This window comes from Canis lupus, chromosome 20, assembly GCF_003254725.2.
Source record: "Canis lupus dingo isolate Sandy chromosome 20, ASM325472v2, whole genome shotgun sequence".
NCBI lineage: Eukaryota > Metazoa > Chordata > Mammalia > Carnivora > Canidae > Canis > Canis lupus.
Genome location: NC_064262.1, coordinates 4,680,034 through 4,693,325, shown reverse-complemented (window position 1 = coordinate 4,693,325; position 13,292 = coordinate 4,680,034). Strand labels below are relative to the sequence as shown.

General features: G+C 52.2%; 1 long non-coding RNA gene across 1 annotated transcript; it reads left to right on the top strand.

The window, feature by feature from the left end:
- Positions 1-4,772: 4,772 nt before the first annotated feature.
- On the top strand, positions 4,773-12,401 carry LOC112661022 (uncharacterized). Its single transcript, XR_007404184.1, has 3 exons — positions 4,773-6,634; positions 9,548-9,749; positions 10,929-12,401. It is a non-coding gene; the product is annotated as an uncharacterized LOC112661022 (long non-coding RNA).
- Positions 12,402-13,292: the final 891 nt, after the last annotated feature.

Genomic DNA, 13,292 nt, shown 5'->3' with positions numbered 1-13,292 from the left:
CCTCTTTTAAGTCACTTGTGGCCCAACTCACATTGTCAGCACCACAGGGGAATTTTTAAGATCACTACTGTTTAGAGCTTTAAGATTCAAAACCTGTTACACTGCAAATGTTCCCAGTACAGACAGACACGTTCCTCATGTTTCCTGCACCTTGTGGACAGGACTAACAGCTGAGCTTTCCCAAAGGAGTTAGGCCAATCATCTACCAAGACACTAGTTGTAAGAGAGAGGGTCCTGGACATTTATCCCTGCCCTGAGGTCCCCAGGGGCTGAGATTATGTAGCTGTGACATTTACCCTCCCCCCTGTGCCATTTTGTGTTTTCCAAGAATGGTCACAACCAGCTCCCATTGCACAGGCTTTTTTTATGATGTGACTTTGACCTTCCTCATTTTGACAGGTGAGGTCCACATAGTCTGTCCCCCTGGGTCTGAGTGGGCCTGTGACAAAGACAAATGATGGTGTGTGACTTCTAGTGCAAGGCCATCAAGGCCATATATCTTCTGTCTGGTTCATTTGGGACACTCACTCTTGGAATTCAGCTGCCATGCTGTGAGGAATCCCAGGCGGTATGTGGAGGCCCATATAGCAAAGATCCAAGGCCCCAGCCACTTGAGCCGAAGGATGAACAGGAGTTGGTCAGTGGAGGAGAAAGGGAAAGGGTATTCCAGGAGAAATAGGGACCAGCACGTGCAAAGGCTCAGGGGCAAGAGAAAGCTTGGCACATCCGGGCAGCTCCGAGAGGCATGTGGTGGGTGGAACATACAGTGGAAGCCAGGGGCACGGAGAGGTCAGGTCACAAAAAGCCTCCAAAGCCTGGCTTAGATGGAAGGACTGGGGAGCCATGGAAGAGTGTAACCAGGTGATCACAGGGGTTTAAAGTGGTATATGTGGGGCAGCCCCAGTGGCCCAGCGGTTTGGCACTGCCACAGGCCTGAGGTATGATCCTGGAGACCCGGAATTGAGTCGTGCATCGGGCTCCCTGCATGGAGCCTGCTTCTCCCTCTGCCTCTCTCTCTCTCTCTCTCTCTCTCTCTCTGTGTGTGTGTGTATGTGTGTGTGTGTCTCTCATGAATAAATAAATAAGATCTTTTAAAAAAAATGACGTATGTGGCCTCAGCTGGGTAGAGAACCACTTGTGGGGCTGAGCCCAGAGGCAGGGTGGGAGTGAGAACATGAGCACCCACGGGGCCTGACTACGGTGGTGGCAATGGGGGCGGGACAAAGGAGTTACACAGGTGGTGTGAGGGCTGGTGGCACCCGGTGGGTTTCTCAGCATTCGTTATATTCATTATTATAGCCAGTGCCAGGGGAGATGGGCAGTGTATTGGTGACGGCCCCCGGGGATCCATCTCTGGCAGCAGGACAATGACACAGCCTCAAAGCGAATGAATCCCCCGGGCCTGTAGTGGAGGCTGTGGGACTCTGGGTTTGCTCTCCCTCTCGTACTACGATCAACTAATAACAGCTGTCTTCACTGAGCACTCCTGCGTGCCAGATGCTGGCTGAGATGTGACGTTATCATCTCAGTTAACCTGCTGCCTCTGTAGCAGTATGAGGTAAGAGCCCATTTTACAGAAAATGAAACTGAGATTCAGAGAAGTTGAGTGACCAGCCCATGGTCACTCAGTTCAAAAGCAGCAGAACAGGGATTCGAACCTAAATTCTCTTAGGGGCTGTGGAGTCTGCAAGCCTCAGGGGAGGTGGATGAGCAACCAGGACCAGCGTTTGTGGGGGTCAGAGGAGCTTTTGGAGGGAGGATGCTGGCTTAGAGACAATTCACTGGAATGTCAAAATGAATGGGCCTGAGTTAAAGTCTAGAGGAACCAAATTCCTGAGATTTTGTTTGAAGAAATGATCCCATGGTAATAAGGGAATAAAAGGTCAGAAAGCCATGCCTGAGCTGAACCATGAGAGGGGGCTGGCATCCAGGCCGGACTTGGGGGCCACGCTGCACCTCCAGTCCTGGGGACAGTCGGGGGTCAGGAGGGGTTCCTGGGAGAAGTTCTGTCCCAAGACATGCTCCCTGCTTGTTGACTCTGCAGAATTGCAGCGTTCTGGAAGTTCCAGGCCTGTGTCTGGCTGGGGTCTGATCTCCAGTGATTAAATCGTCACTGGGAGGGGATTCCTGGGTGGCTCAGCGGTTTCACGCCTGCCTTTGGCCCAGGGCGCGATCCTGGAGTCCCGGGATCGAGTCCCACGTCGGGCTCCCGGCATGGAGCCTGCTTCTCCCTCTCCTCTGCCTGTGTCTCTGCCTCTCTCTCTCTCTATGTCTATCATAAATTAAAAAAAAAATAAGTTTTAAAAATAAATAAATAAATAAATCATCACTGGGAGCCTGGGTCGAGCTGGCACAGGTGTTCACCCCATCTTTGCTGTGTGGATTGTGTATCTTCCACTGGATGCCTTTCCCCTGGCCATGCTCCTCTGTCCCCTGGACCTCTCCTGCCAACCTGGCTGACTGGTGGATCTCCTGGGGAGCTTCATAAACCTGATGCCCAGGCAGCACCCCAGAGTCAGCATTTTCTTTTTTTTTTTTAAATTTTTTTTAAAGATTTTATTTATTCATGAGAGACACACACAGAAAGAGAGAGAGAGAGAGAGAGGCAGAGACACAGGCAGAGGGAGAAGCAGGCTCCATGCAGGGAGCCCGATGTGGGATTCGATCCGAGGACTCCAAGATCACGCCATGGGCCCAAGGCAGGCGCTAAACTGCTGAGCCATCCAGGGATTCCCAGAGTCAGCATTTTCAAAGCTCCCCACTCGATACCAACGTATAGCCAGTGGTGAAAACCTTTGCAGTCAGACACATGTAGGTTCAATTCCTGCCTCTGCTTCCATGCTGGGTGAACTTGGACTTGCTGGGCAACCCTTCGGAGCCTTGGTCTCCTTCTCCTTCCATTGGGAATGATACTCTTGTCACGGGCTAAAGGGATTAAATCATAATTTGAGCAAATTATCTAGTACTTAGAGCTAAAAAAAAAAAGAGAGAGAAAGCAAGCAAGCAAGTGCAATGGAAACAATCATGCTCACAGCAATATCAACCTTGCATAGTGGAAGGGAACACTTTGATTTGGGCCTTGAAAGGAGCGTGTTGAACAGATGCTTCTGGAGCAGAGCTCAGAGGCTGAGAGCCATTGAGCTCAAGTCCCTTCTCAGCGTGACTTGCTTTGTATCTCCCTCCATGGAAAGATCCGAAACGCAAGCCATTATTGTTGACATGGGCAAGTCATTGGGGTCTGTGTGGGATTTCTGTTTGGAAAACCAGCAAATCCTGCAGGGTTGGACTCACCAATGTTTCTGCAGGCTGTGGCTGTGGCTGTGACAACTGATCAGAACCCCCAGTGCCCCTGGGCCGCAGGATGCAGGTAGGGGAGGTGAGAGCCCGCACGCTCACCCGGTTCAAGCACACACCGCGTGCCGGGCACTCCACAGACGGGTTTATAAAACAAACACGTGCCAAGCTCTCACCACTTGGCACATTCTGTCATAAGCATGTTGCACACATTTCCTCTTTTGATCCTCCGGATAACCCTGTGTGGTCAGCACTGTTATTCTCCATTTTACAGATGGACCCGAGGCACAGAGCAGTCAAGTCATTTGTCCCAACTCACACAGCTGGCAAGTGGCTGAGGCAAACAGGCCGGCTGGCTTCCTGGAGCTTCCAAGGGCTCCACCGTGCTGGGTTGTTATCGCTGTGTTACCTAACGTATTCTTCCGACTGCACGGTAAGGAGGATTGCCAGCACTCCGCAGGAGAGGAAACTGAGGCTCCGCGAGCCGAAGACGGAGCTGGGATCTAACTTCAAACTTGTCGTTGACCATCTGTTCTTCTGGGATGTGGGCGTTGAGTCATTCCTTCATTCACTCACCCGTGCCTTCATTCCTCTCTCTCTCTCTCTCTCTCTCTCATTGACTACAGTACACAGTTATTGAGGACCTACTGTATACCTTGTTCTGGATGCAAAGGAGGCAGAGGTGAGATAGGTGCCCTGTCCCTTCCCTGGTGGTGGGGGTGTTGGGGGGGGCAAGGCAAGCCACCTCCCTAGGGTTTGGAAAAGACAGAAACTGATTCTGTGTACATGCGGAGGGCAGCTCTGAGGAGGTGGTTTCCAGTTGGGTATCGAGGGATGAAGAGGAGTTCACCGGGAAAAGTGATCCAGGGGAGAGAATGGCAAGCGCCAAGTCAGTGGCCATGTGGGCGTGTGTGCTCTATTGGGCAACATCACACAGTTTGGTGTCATTAGGATGGTAGAGTACATGGGTGGCCAATGTGATGCATTGCTTGGGGAGAAAGTTGCTCTGTTGTTCAGGTGAGCTACGTTGGAGGCCTAGGACAGGGGGTTCACCCCCAAGGCCCGGGGGTCTGGCTGCCAGCTTGGGTGAGAACCCTCTTTGTGGTAAAAGGTGCTGGCAGGATCCTACTGCCTCTCCTTTCCCCGTCCTTCCCGATTCCTCTATTCCCCTCCCTCAGATCTCATCTTCATAGACACTAACTTGAGTCATTGGTGTTTCACCAGACACAGTGAGGATAAGCATCTTGGGCAAGGGAACAGCACGTGCTGCAGCCCAGAGGCACAACAAAGGTGCAGCCTCTTTGGAGAAAGCACGTGAGCTCTGTGGCTAAGGTGGGGGGGGTTCCCAGCCAGTGAGGGGGGGTGATGAGACAAGGCAGGCATGGGCTGGTTTGCTGAGGGCCCAGAGCACTCAGGCCTTGTGTTTTATCTTGCAGCCTCAGAGAGCCATAGAAGGTGAGCAGGGAGTGCCAAGGCTGGAAGCCTACCCTGGAAACACCCTTGGGCGGGGGTCAGCGGGGGGCAGGTTGCGCAGGTGGGAGTATGACATCCCGGAAATCAGGGAGGAAAGTAAAGTGAGGGCCTGGCCCAAGCCGGGTACCGGCCGGGGTGGGCAGTAGGCCACCAGGAGGAGAAGTGACCAGGCACGACCCACAGCCCAGTTTCCCAAGCTGCCAGGAATCTGGAATTTGCAGTCCCGTCTTGTCTGCGGTTGGGGAAATATTCAGCTGAAAGCAAACACTCTCATTCCTGATTAAGGGCAAAGTCAAGGACCCTCTGACCCAAAGGAGAGGGCCTCGCCTGGACAGCCGAGCCTGGTCACATGCCCTCCCCAGGAGGCCCACCTGGGTAGGGCTGTGTGATGCCCTGTCAGTCGCTGTCCTTCTCTGTGCCACCGAGTCTAGTGCCTCCAGCTCAGGGAGGAGACAGATCCCCACAGAGAGCTCTCCACGAGCTAAGGGCTTTTTTGACAGGTTCTATTCAGATGCTGTTTTCAAGGTGTTGGAAACATCTGAACCTCTGAAGAGGGAAACCCTCTGAAAGCAAATAGACCCCTTGGGTAGGCCCTGCCTCTTCTAAGAGCTTCATTTGATGACATCCCACACTTGCCAACCACCAGGGATGGCTTTTTCCAGGGGTCCTGAGAACTTGATGTGCAGATCCCACAGCGACCAACCCAGAAGTGGCTTCTCCTGCTTCCCCGTCCGTGCCCACCTATGTGTCTTCCTGGATGGGATGCTTACTTCCTGCCCAAGAAGCCCATAGTTGAGCTGGCCCCGGCTTCTCAGGAACTCCTCCCTCCCTTGCGCCATGGGTCTCGGGTCCCCGGGACTCCTCTGCTTCCTCAGACAGCCTTGCAGACACTTGGGGTCAGGAACCAGCTCCCTGCTACTACCCTGCTCCTGGGCTGGTGGTCCCATTGCCCGTCCTCTTTTCCTGGAGATCCTGATGGCATTCCACCCCGGCCAGGGGCACCTTCATGCCTTGGCACCCAGGTTGAGCTGAACTAGGAAGCGGGGAAAGTGCCTTGGGGTGGGGGTGGGGGTGTGGAAGCAGGAAATAAATGTGTTTAGGGAAGCAGTATTGAGCCCAATGGATGTGGGTCAAATCCCAGTTGCACCACTTTCTGGCTGTGTTGCTTTGGACAGATGTCTCAAATCACTTGAACCTCAGTTTACCCATCTGTCAGATGGGAATGGTGGAAGCATCTAGCTCATGGGGCATGGGGTGAAATTAAATAAGATAATAATTTAATTAATTAATTAAATTAAATAAGTGGTGGGAGACCTTTCTGTGGCTGTGTATGGGGCTCTTTGCCACCGCACGTCAGCGTCCTCATCCAACCCTGCCTGTGAGCCGGCACTCAGCCTGATGGGATGACCCCTTCCTCCCATCACGCCGTGCTCTTTCTAGCCACTGTGCCTTTGAATGTGCCGTTTCCTCTGCCTGGTATGCTGTTCCTCTTCTCGGCCTGGCCAGCCCCAACTCATTCTTAAAGGAGGCCTTCCAGCGCCTTCCCCTCCTCAATCTCTGGTAGAGTGAACCTCTCCCACCCCTAGTTGCCCATAGTTCCACAGTAGAGAGGTTTCTGGGGCAGCATAATTGGGTTCTGGAGCTTGATGGTAGTCCTAGGACGATCACAGAACTCTGAAAAGACTCTTTTGCTCCCCCAGCCTCATTTTGCCTCATCTGAGAAATGGGAATAATGTTCTGTGCTCTTTCATGTCCCATGACCCACGGAGGTGACTCTGGTGTGCAGGTGCAGCTTTGCAGTATGTGCATTTCCTGGAAAAGAAAAACAATTTGGGCCTAACCCTTGGGGCCCAAGCAGTGGGGTTACGTAAGTTCTGAAACTTATTTTTCCCTGTAATTATGACACTCCTGGAGCCTTGGGCGAATGGACCCTGGCCCCAGCTCTTGCTTTTGCGCTTGTTGGGACATATACCAAAATTAATTTAATTACCATCTCGGGCCTCCTTCCAGGTGGGCCCTGCCAGGGCCCCTCCCTCTGGATTTCATTAAGTATCCTGTCAACATCACTGGCTCAGAGCTGCTGGTTTCCTTCGGAGTCAGCTTGTGGAGCCACAGGAGGAATGGGCGCCTGCCCCAGCCCCGCGTGACGGATTTTGTTTACCCTCTTCTTCCCACAGATTCCTCCCTTAATAACCCTGGAGCCGGGAGGCTCCCTGGCAGGGATGGGGGAGACAGGGTCTTGGCGGACGCATTGAGGCAGCTCCCCTGGTGGCGTGGGGAGTACGGGACGGTGCCCACTAGCTAGCAGCTAGGTTTTCAGAGAACAAAAGAAAAATTCCGTTGGCTCCAGAGGGGTCCAAATTTTGGGAGAGAGCTAAGTTGTTCTGGAAGCAGGATTCATTCTTTGATGTCATTAGAAACCCGTGGAGGAGCTTCTAAACACAGATATAGGCTGAGTCGTGATCACTGTCTCAGACTTGTCACCCCAATCATAGCCTGGTTATAAACACAGCCTCAGACAGTGATCACGACAACTGATCATAACCTGGGCCTAACTCTGGTCATAGACAGAACTGGGCTACAAGTCACAGACTGAGCCCTAGTTTTGGCCAAAGAATTAGGCCTGGTCTTGGTCTTACAGAGAGCTCTGATGCTAACTGTAGACTAATCCTTAATCCTGGTTCATGGAAAAAACTAAGCCCTGATCATGACTATATACTCAAACTTATCTTCATCCTTGTCCGATCCCAAATTCATCCAGCTGAATCCTAACCCAAGTTATAGACGGAGTCTTCAGCTCTGATCCTGATCCCTAGATGACCTCTAATCCCAGCTCCTAAACTGACCCCTGACTCTGGTCAAAGACTGAGCCCTGCTCCTGGTCATAGACTGAGCACTAACTTCATCTTTGGATGACCCATTGTCCTGTCTCCAAGCTGAGCCCTTGTCCTGGTGACACACTGAGTTCTGAGTCCAGCCCCAAGCTGAGCCCCAAACCTGGATGCCACCAGACCACACACCGGGTCCTTAGATTCGATTGTCTCAAGACTATGCCCTTTAAAATGTAAACCTGCCCCCATAGAAAGGAACCGAGTTAGCCCATCAGTGCTCATTCCTCGGTCAAGAGATGTCCTTGAAGGGATGAATCATGGAGCTAGCTTTGGGTGACAAGAGACAGAGGGAAGCAGAAACAATTACTTCCAAAGGAGAAATGGAGCTGGGCAGGTGGCTCTCCTGGAGGAATAAGAAGGGGAAAAGAGAACACATGGTGTTAGGGGCATGGAAGCAGACTGCCCCAGACCTCCTGTCCAAGGGCAGAGGCCAAGAGCCTACAATGTACCCTCTTGCAAATCATCCATCCACCCATCCATCCACCCATCTATTCACCCATCCATCTGCTCAGGAAACTCTTGCAGAGCACTACCAACAAGCCTTACATTCATCTGTTCCACCATGCATTCAACAGGCACATACCAGATGTGCGATAGAGCCCACATTCTGTTTGGAGACGGGGTGGAGGGCTTCTTAGTGGGTGTCTCTAGAGACAAATTACCCCCGTCCCTCTTTCTGTCACCACCACTTCTCTTGCGAGTTCCTATGGCACTAGGAATGAGTCTTAGAGTCAGGCAGGCTCTACCTCCTGGGTGGTTGTGCAGAGCAAAGGAGATGGCAGGCGAGAACTTACCTACATACCAGTCAGAATGGCTGGTATCAAAAGGATAAGAAATAAGCGTTGGTGGGATGTAAGAAAAAGGAACCCTTATGCACTGTGGTGGGAAGGTAACTTGGTACAGTTACCGTGGAAAATAGTAGGAGGTTCCTCAAATTTTAAAAATAGAAATATCTACACAATCCAGTAATTCCATTACTGGGTCTTTACCCAAAGAAAATGAAAACTCTAATTCAAAAAGACATACACACTTCAGTGTTCATTGCAGCATCATTTACAATAGCCAAGATATGGAAGCAGCCTACACACACACACACACACACACACACACACACACGCACGCACGTTTAAGTGGAATATTACTCAGCCATAAGAAAGAATGAACTTTTGCCATTTGCGACAACATGGGTAGACCTAGATGGTATAATGCTGAGTGAAATAAATCAGAGAAAGACAAATGCCATAAAATTTCATTTATATGTGGAATCTAGAAAACAAAACAAACAAGAAAACAGAAATAGACTCATAAATACAGAGAACAAACCAGTGGTTGCTGGGGGTGGGGGCGGGTGGGTGAAATAGGTGAAGGGGATTAAGAAACACAAACTTCCAGTTTAAAACAAATAAATCAGCAGTGCCTGGGTGGCTCAGGGTGTGACCCCGGGGTCCTGGGATTGAGTCCCACATTGGGCTCCCTGCGTGGAGCCTGCTTCTCCCTCTGCCTGTGTCTCTGCCTTTCTCTGTGTCTCTCATGAATAAATAAAATAAAATAAAATCTTTTTAAAAACCCAGAAAAGAATATTTGACAGGCAAAAGGACAGACAAGTACTGTTACTTCTCTGCCCATTCCCAATTCCCAATCGGGAAATTGAGGCACAGAGAAGCGACACAACTTTCCCAAGGTCTTGTAGTGACTGAAAAGTGGAGTCTGGATAAATGGCAGGGCTGGCAGCTCCAGGACCCTGGGCTGGCCCCCAGCCCTCTCGAATCCCTGATGGTTGCAGTGGGGGTGAGCAGCCCCTACATGGTCACGGCTGCCCAAGTGACCCCCACCTCACATGTCACCCAGAGGCATCCTGTTTGTTCTGAGTTTTGTTTTTTTCCTTGCAGGTATTTTGTTCTATTTTGTGGCCAACCCCAACTTGCCTTGGTTAAGTCAAAAGGAGGAAGAAATCTGTGGCTGGCATTTGACCCAGGAAACGGAGGGAGCCTGTGTGAATGAGGAAGGAGGGAGTCCAAGATGGGATGGGGCTCCATGAGGCAGGGGAACTCACATTTACAGTGGGCCAGGCACTCAGCACCATGCTCTTGGGTGGGTACCACCTGTCCCCATTGTACGGATGAGGAGATGGAGGCAGAGGGGCCGGTTAGCTGTAGAATCGGGTCTGGCTTCTGGCTGCATGGGACTCCTGGTCCAGTGCTCTTTGCAGGGCCTGAGAGTGCCTGTGGGCCTGGAGGCTTTCCTGTAGCCCTCCACAGGTGGTCCTCGGAAGCCCTGACCAGGTGCACAGCCCTCTCAGAGAGACCCTCTCCAGGCATGTGTCAAGACTGACTTAGGAGCCTCATCCAGGCCCCCTGCAAATAGCACGGGCTTCCAAGACCCTCCTGCACAGTGGCAGTGGGGGCGCTTCTCAGGAACACTGGGGCTGCAGCCAGGGAGACCTGAGTTTGAGTCCTGACCCCACCACATGCTGCCTGTCATGAATGCGAGCACATCCTTCATCCCTTCTGGGTCTCAGATTCATGTTCTTTGAAATGGGGGCACGAGGCCTGCTGGGGAGGAAGGCTGTGTGTCTGTCCCTCTTTCTGACCATCACTCGCGGACTCCAGGCTCAAGGACACTGACAGATCAGCAAGTGACCTACACAGCAGAGCCCCAGGGCCGTGTTCTGTGCTGGGTGAAGTGGGCACCCTGCTCTTAAGGAACCCCTAGTCCCAAAGGGGAGGGGAGCTACTCCTACCCGGTGTAAGGGCGTAGGTGGATATTCCAGAGAATCTAAGGGGGAAGGCAGGTTACACTTATCCATTCCACGAGGGGGGGCACACACCCCCATTTGTCCCAAGGGGAGACTCATGTGCTGCCTCACCCGGAGGGGGACAGAACAGATGCCCGAGTCAGTCTAAGGAGGGAGGCAAACACTCCACGCATCCTGGGGGTGGGCACACCCGGAATCACAAGGCAGTGGAAGTCTAGTGTTCCCACAGTGGCTCAGAGAACAGGACCCACGCATCCTCTATCATTTGACTATTTCTAAAGCACCTACCATGTGCCTGGACGTGTGCCGGGTGCTAGATAAAGAGGTGGGCTGCAGCCTTTGAGGGGAGTGCAGTGCTTTGGAAATAGTGATGTGAGAGGCTAGGCTTCTCTCCAGGGTCCAGAATGCAGAGGAGGGTGCAAACCCCTGATACCTCCTCAGGGGGCCACAGAGGTCAGCAAACCAGAGCCTGGGAATTCCCCCTTTAAGCCTTTTCTTCCCACGATGCTCCCCAGGACAGGACACCTTACAGTCCTCTGCTATGTCACATCGTACCACATCGCCTGTCTTTTCCTTTTCGGACACCAGACACTGAGAAGTTTGTCTCAATGATCTATGGATGCATCAAAACCATCCCCAAACTCAGAGGCTGAAAATAGCAACCACTTCATTAGCTCTGCCATCTGATCTGGGTGCAGCTGGGCCCTGCCGCGGTTTTGTTTGGGCTCACTCGGCAGCTGCAGACACCTTGGGGCCGGCTGCTGGAAGATGACATTGCTTAGGTCTGGCAGTGTGGCTGTGGCCTGAGCCACACGCCTCCAGGAGGCTCGCCTGGGCTCCTCTAACCGATCCAGCTGTTCATGTCACCTGCGGTCAGAGAGGCAGGATGGTCCTCGGAAGCCCCATTTGGCAGAAGTGAAAGCTGAGGCTCAGAGAGCTGTGGTGGGAGAGCTGGAAGGTGCCTCTGGCTCCTGTGTTTACGCCCCTCGCTGTGCAGCCTCCCTGTGACGTGGGGAGCGGGGGCTCCACGGGGAGGCAGGTGCCGGCTCTGCCCCACGGCGCTCGGCGCTCGCAGTCTGCGGGGAGGAGGAAGGTCCACGTGCAGCTGAGAGGAGAGCTCAGTGGGAGCCAGGGGGCCCCCAACCTGCCAGGGGCAGAGCCAGCTGTCCAGAAGGCGTGAAATGAAATAAGGAAAAGGAGGTCAGAGAGGAACGCCCAAGGTCACAGCCAGCCGGCGGCAGGCACCCTGATCACACCGCAACAGCCTTGTCCAGCACAGCCACATCTCCGGGGTCACAGGGATGTGACCCCCGCCCCTGTCAACCAGGGTGCACCTCCTGGGCTTCGGGTCACTAGGCAGCTTGCCGTCCAGTGGGGTGGGACGGCCCAGCCCACCTTCCAGGCCATCTGCCCTGCCTCCTTGGTGGCAGCGTCTGCGTGCAGCCTGCTGGCCGGTGCAGGGGCCCCACAGCCCTGAAAGGTAACACCTGTCTTAAGCCTCTCAGAGCCTGACAAGGACAGGTATGGAGGAACTTGACTCCCCTGAAAGGATTTGGGCCCTTGTCCCGGGGCCCAGCGAGCCCATGGAAACATGACCCGCCCCTGTGTGAACAATGCCTTTCATTGGAACGTTGAACTGGCCACCAACTCACTGAGTGACTTTGGGCAAGTCATGTCCTCTCTCTGAACCTGTAAAATAAAGATGAAAATAACAGCTTCGAGGCGCCTGGGTGGCTCAGCTGGTTAAACAGCTGACTCTTGATTTCGGCTCAGGTCATGATCTCAGGGTCCTGGGCTGGAGCCCCGAGTCTGGCTCGGAGCTCCATGTAGAATCTGCTTGAGATTCTCTCTCCCTTCTCCCCTACCCCCCCTCACTCATGCACGTGTGTGCTCTCTCTCTCTCTCTCTCGAATGAATGAATAAATATCTTTGAAAAAAAGAAATAAAAAGAAAAACAACTGCCTTACGAGGTTTGCAACCCCTGTGTCACTTGACCATTATTGCACATTTTGTCTGGCACATAGTAAGTATTACTCTGGACTGGAGATGCTTTTTTTTTTCTTCAATATTGAAAATCACGATAAAGTACACCTAACACAAACTGTGCCATCTTAACCATTTTTAAGTGTGCAGTTCAGTGGTATTAAACACATTCATCATGTTGTTTGCAGCCATCACCACCATCCGTCTCCATAATTCTTTTCGTCTTGCCAAACTGAAACTCTGCGCCGGCTAGACACTAACTCCCTGTTCCCCCTCTCTGCCAGCCCCTGGCAACCACCACCCTACTTTCTGTCTCCATTGGAGAGGCTTTTAAAAAATTCCAGAATCTCTTGGAGAAGGGAAGGGAGTGCCTGGATGATCACTTAATACTTCAGGTAGCAGCCTGGACTTTAAGTTAGCATTTATGTCGGCTGACTAGGAACAGAGCTGAGTGCAAGGATGCGCGAGCCTTGGAGGGTGACGGTACAATCCAGTTATGACCCAAACTTGCTCGCCTTCTTATTTTCCTTTAGTTTTATTTTATAGAGCTATAATTTATATACAGTAAAATGTACCCTGGATTAGCTTACTAGGGCTGCCGTAACAATACCATAGACTGGGGGCTGAAACACCTGAAATTTATTATCTCATGGTTCTGGAGGCTGGCAAGTCCAAGATCAAGGTTTGGCCGAGCTGGTTTCTTCTCAGGCCTCTCTCCTAATCCTGTGTCCTCACATGGTCACATGGTCCTCGTCTGTGTCTCAATCTCCTCTTTTTGTAAGGACAACAATCCTATTAGATTAGGGCCGACCCACGCGCCCTCATTTTAACCTTCCCCTTTCCCCAGCTTTATTGAGGTACAACTGACAAATAAAACTATATGAGCCTAAGGTATA